This window comes from Camelina sativa, chromosome 13 (genome assembly GCF_000633955.1).
Source record: "Camelina sativa cultivar DH55 chromosome 13, Cs, whole genome shotgun sequence".
Taxonomy (NCBI): Eukaryota; Viridiplantae; Streptophyta; class Magnoliopsida; order Brassicales; family Brassicaceae; genus Camelina; species Camelina sativa.
The window spans coordinates 11,855,657-11,861,708 of record NC_025697.1 but is presented as its reverse complement, the minus strand read 5'-3'; the positions used below and the strand labels follow the sequence as shown (position 1 = coordinate 11,861,708).

The 6,052-nt window shown below is 30.5% G+C and overlaps 1 pseudogene; it reads left to right on the top strand.

Moving 5' to 3' along the window:
• LOC104738153 overlaps positions 4,297-6,052 on the top strand; it is a 4,800-nt pseudogene continuing 3,044 nt past the window's right edge.

Sequence of the window (6,052 nt, the reverse complement as noted above, 5' to 3'; positions counted from 1 at the left end):
AAAATTGTTTTTTTTTTTTTTTTTTTTGTGGTTAGTTGTGGCTAGTTTAGCCACATAATAGTCACAGAAAAAAACTGTGGCTATATATATCAACCAATAAGAATCTTAAATTTAAAAAATTTTATGTAGCCACGAATGTGTTGTAGCTTTCCGTGACTATGTGCATAAATTGTAAAAAAAATTATACCATAATTAAGTAGTTTCAATAATTTCAAATATAGCCATTTTTTTACTTTACACTAAAATGTAAGCATTATAATTAACTCTAAAACTAATCGGTACACTATTAACAACTTTATTATCTCTTTCTATATCAATTAAATAATTTGTAATAGTTTATATCCAAACTCATAAGTTGTATCAAATCCTTTGATTATCTATTACAATATATGTTTGTTTGCTTTACTCTATATTTATATCATATTGATTCTAAGTAATGAATTTCAGAATATATCAAATGAACCTTTAACTGAAATATGACTAAGTAGCAAGTAGGAAGAGAAAACCCTCATCGAACTTAGATAGTCCGAGGTGGGAGTCTTTCAGGCAGCAAGCCCAACCACGCAGCAATATATCTACCGTAGAAAAAGGAAAACAAAATCTCAGGTCAACCCGTGAACCCAGTTACACAATATCAAAATTCCGAACAAGACAAATAAGGACGGTGAGAATATAGTGTTTCCTAGGATGTTATAACGATTTTCACATGTGGAATATTTAATCAAACTTAAATATGGTCCAACTATTAAACCATCGTACATAAGGTCCTAACCAATTTAGTTTTAGTTTTTTGGTTTTCTACTTTTCTTTGTTTCTCCGTCCCGTTAAAATTATTGAAATTTTGTAAATATAGTTTTTTTATTACGTCCAACCAATATAAGTTCCTTAATTTAAATTAAACAAGTTTCCTAAACATCAAACTTGTTTTGATATTAATATTATTTTCAAATACTAAAGACTTTAGCACAATTTTAAAAGAGAAATTCAGTTGGAGAATTTAGTGAATAAAAGTGTGTCTCGAAGGGATGTTAGCGTTCCAATGATTTTCACGTGTGTCTTATAAACTGATCGGTGGGTCTCGAAAGGGATATTGCATTGAATTTCACATGTGGAAATCGATATTACAATCAATTTGACAGCAAAGCATTTTCAGAAAAAAAAAGGTACGTACAAGATTTGAAGTCTTGCCATTAAACCATTGTACATATGGTCCAACCATCTTAACTTCAGTTATGTTTTTTTTTTTCTAATAATATTGCACATGTGAAATTTATTGATATTACAACTTTCTTCGACGTCTTCACATCCCCACATACAAATCTGCTAGGTTATGGTCGATAGACGTTGGTGAGTACCTTAGCAAGTAGGTTAAAAATGTACAAAGTGTATATAGTAAAAAATTAAAAAAAAAAAAAAAAAAAAAAAAAAAAAAAAAAAAATGTTAATTGTTTCTAACGTNAAAAAAAAAAAAAAAAAAAAAAAAAAAAAAAAAAAAAAAAAAAAAAAAGGTGTGTCAATTAATAGGTAGTAGCATTACGCCACATCTCATAGGCCATAGCTCTTCTCCAATCTAAGACTACGAAAACTTTGTAAAAAAATATTTTATATCAAAGGAATACATAAATTTTGTCATAATAAGTAATTATTTATTCTGAAATATATTCTCACTAGTATTAGAATACTACTTTATTATTTAAAAACAGGTGCGTCTTTTTATTCATCATAAGTCGTGAAAATTAAACAGCACGTTATTTTGTAGTCATTTTATGAATTTTTTAAAACCCCATAATCTGAACAATTTAATGATTCCATGTTTCTTATGCGCATATAACAGATACCTCAAGTGTAATATTTAATTAATCATTCACTAGGTGCAGGAGCCTCACACACGAGAGTAAACTTAATTATAATTAAAAAAAAAATGAGTTTGTAACTTTTAATTGTTGACATATATATATTATACGCTACAAATATTTTGTTTTCTTGGTTATATCAGTATTGCCGATTACATAGAGTATAATCTCTATAAATTTATATTTGGTAAATTAATAATCACTGTAAAAATTAATATATACTTCGATTCCAAGTTATATTAATGTAATGTTGGAAACAATTTAGTAATATAATAAATAATATATTTTTTAAAAAAACCTTTAAAGGATTACAAAAATAAATATGAACATATAGTGAAAATGAAAAAGAAAAGGATACTTGAATATGTTGGACTGTAACAGATAGACAGATTCATTGCTGGTTATAAACCGAGCAGTACTGAAAGAATTGTGCTTATAAACCCTAGTATTCCAAAATTAAGGTTTGTGAGCCATAAAAAGTGATAATGGTTAAACCTATAAAAAAGTAAAACTTTTTAAGTAATCTATACTAAATAAAAGTAGGAGCTATAAGTTTCTAAGGCTGTCCACGTAGTATTTTAAACAACCTATCCAGATTTGACCTGTCACTCATTAACATTATTTAAAATTTCCAGAATTTTCTATAGTAAGAATTATTTTAAAACAACCTATCAGGATTTGACATGTCGAAACCTTTTAAAAATTTAAAATACTATAAATATTGATGCAAAACATAAATTATCTTATTTATCTACGTTTGTGTTTTTTATTTCTTATGAGCTATAAAACATATTTTTGTGTATGATTTTATAGATGAGTTAATATTCTTTAATTAATTTTTTATTTTTAGGTCTAAGGAAGAAGGATTGACATCGCAAGACCTTGATTTGATGTTTGAATCAAGTTTTGGAGTTTAAGGAAGAAAGATGGACGACAAACACACATGTTTTATTAGCTATACATAGGCATGACCAAGGTTATGGTTGTCACGGTTATGATTTATTAACCATTGGTTGTGGTTAGAGATTTTGTTTAACCCTTAACTATAACCGTTTAATAAATGGTTAAACGGTTACGTTTAAATACGGTTCCGGTTCAAGCGGTTACGATTATATACGGTTACAGTTATTTGAGAATATGATACAGTTGGTATTATTTGATGATATAATATAATTGATATTATTTATTTAAAATTAATATGTTCTTATAGTGTACTCATATTTCTATATATCATATGATTCATATTAAATAAATTATTATTAGTATATTTATTATGTTTTAAAAATATTATAAACCAAGTAAGGATTTTGGTTGGAGAAGATTCTAAACGTGTGGATCTAAAACCAAATAAGCATATGGATAAAATTATCAATAATTGGATGCATGTCTTGATTATGCTGCTCTTCATGAATTTCACAAATTTTATGAGAAAAGAAATAGTTTTGTTCTTGGAGTTTGATGGGTTAACAAGTTGTGTGGTAGTCTTAAAAAAAAGTTTTTCAGTGGAAGAATGTGAAGAGTTGACGAGGAAGAAGAAGAAAAAGAGTATAACGTAGAACCAGACGGTAAAAGTAACAATGAAAATTATTACAAATTTTGATAATGAAAATGATAATACTAATTTAATTTTTTTATAAGATAATATTTTATTACCGTTATCAGTTTTCATCAAAATATATCTAAACCCAGGAAATACGTAAAATAAAAAAAGAAATACGGTAGTTGCCAAGAAAATACGTAAAATAAGATGTCGATCAAGCTAAAATTTAGTCAACAACTTTTTCCGACTTCACATCTTCTCATTTACAAGTCTTCTATATTTTTTTTTTTCCTGATAATATTCCACACGTGGAATTCATGATAACAACTTTCTATCATGTTTTGGTCGATAGACGTTGGTGAAAGTAACTTAGCTAGGAGGTTAAAAATGTGAAAGTGTAAATAGTAAAAGTAAAAAGGAGTGTCAATAAATAGAGAGTAGCATTACTCCACATCTCATAGCTCTTCTCCAATCTAAGGGTAATAGCACAAGAGGGAGGACTCTCTCTCTCTCTCTTCACTTTTTTGTCGACATTTTCTATTCACACGTTATGATAGTCCGATATGACTTCATCCTTGCTTTCGTATTTCACTTAGTTTTGTCATGCATCCATTGTTGTTTCAACTTATTGTATGTTCATATAATTTTCAATTATACTGAGCCACTGAGGTAATTAGGAAGTACGTTAAAAAAAATTTCAGTGTACTCCTTGGAAGATATAGAATACAATAATATTCTCATAGTAAAAGTGGAGATGTCAATTTATTGTCTCATTAATGATGCGTAAAAAATAGATTTTGTGTTACTACTTCTTCTAATGTTTTCTTTACCAAGTGTCCATTACGTTGTTCCTTCTTTCTTTGTGTGTCTCTGAGATAGGAATTTGATTCTTTCAGGTTTTCACTGAAGTTAAGATATCGAAGCAATGTCTGAGAAAATGGGACCCGTTGGTGGTAGCATGAAAGGTGCATTTGACGATAGTGTTTTCGATGGTGTCAAGAAAATAACCGTGGGAAAAGATATTGATTGTGTATCTTATATAAAGATCGAATACGAAAAGGATGGAAAATTTGAAACCCGTGAACATGGGACGATTCGGGGAAAACTAAAAGAGGTAATATAAATAACTTGAATTTGTTATTCTTGAGTATGTTTTTACCAACTCTTTTAAAAGTTTTAATTTTTTTTTTTGATGGAAAATGAAATCAAGTTTGATATGGATTACCCGAAAGAATGTATCACATTCGTTGGTGGAAGCTACGATCAGGTTACCCGCTATAACGCAATGTTGATCAAATCGCTAATCTTCAAAACATCTTATGGAAGAACTTCCCCAACATTCGGTGATTCATCTGGGAAAGAATTCATGCTCGAGGGTAAAAATGGGGGAAAGCTTATTGGATTCCACGGACGCTCTGGTCAGGCTATTGATGCCATTGGTGCATACTTTTCGCTAGTTGAAAAGACAGCTGCTATGGGTGGTAACATGGGAGGTGCATTTGACGATGGTGTTTTCGATGGTGTCAAGAAAATAACCGTGGGAAAAGATATTGATTGTGTATCTTATATAAAGATCGAATACGAAAAGGATGGAAAATTTGAAACCTGTGAACATGGGACGATTCGGGGAAAACTAAAAGAGGTAATATAAATAACTTGAATTTGTTATTCTTGAGTATGTTTTTACCAACTCTTTTAAAAGTTTTAATTTTTTTTTGATGGAAAATCAAATCAAGTTTGATGTGGATTACCCGAAAGAATGTATCACATCCGTTGGTGGAAGCTACGATCATGTTACCCGCTATAACGCAGTGTTGATCAAATCGCTAATCTTCAAAACTTCTTATGGAAGAACTTCCCCAACATTCGGTGATTCATCTGGGAAAGAATTCATGCTCGAGGGTAAAAATGGGGGAAAGCTTATTGGATTCCACGGACGCTCTGGTCAGGCTATTGATGCCATTGGTGCATACTTTTCGCTAGTTGAAAAGACAGCTGCTATGGGTGGTAACATGGAAGGTGCATTTGACGATAGTGTTTTCGATGGTGTCAAGAAAATAACCGTGGGAAAAGATATTGATTGTGTATCTTATATAAAGATCGAATACGAAAAGGATGGAAAATTTGAAACCGTGAACATGGGACGATTCGGGGAGAACTAAAAGAGGTAATATAAATAACTTGAATTTGTTATTCTTGAGTATGTTTTTACTAACTCTTTTAAAAGTTTTAATTTTTTTTTTTGATGGAAAATGAAATCAAGTTTGATATGGATTACCCGAAAGAATGTATCACATTCGTTGGTGGAAGCTACGATCAGGTTACCCGCTATAACGCAATGTTGATCAAATCGCTAATCTTCAAAACATCTTATGGAAGAACTTCCCTAACATTCGGTGATTCATCTAGGAAAGAATTCATCGTCGAGGGTAAAAATGGGAGAAAGCTTATTGGATTCCACGGACGCTCTGGTCAGGCTATTGATGCCATTGGTGCATACTTTTCGCTAGTTGAAAAGACAGCTGCTATGGGTGGTAACATGGGAGGTGCATTTGACGATGGTGTTTTCGATGGTGTCAAGAAAATAACCGTGGGAAAAGATATTGATTGTGTATCTTATATAAAGATCGAATACGAAAAGGATGGAAAATTTGAAACC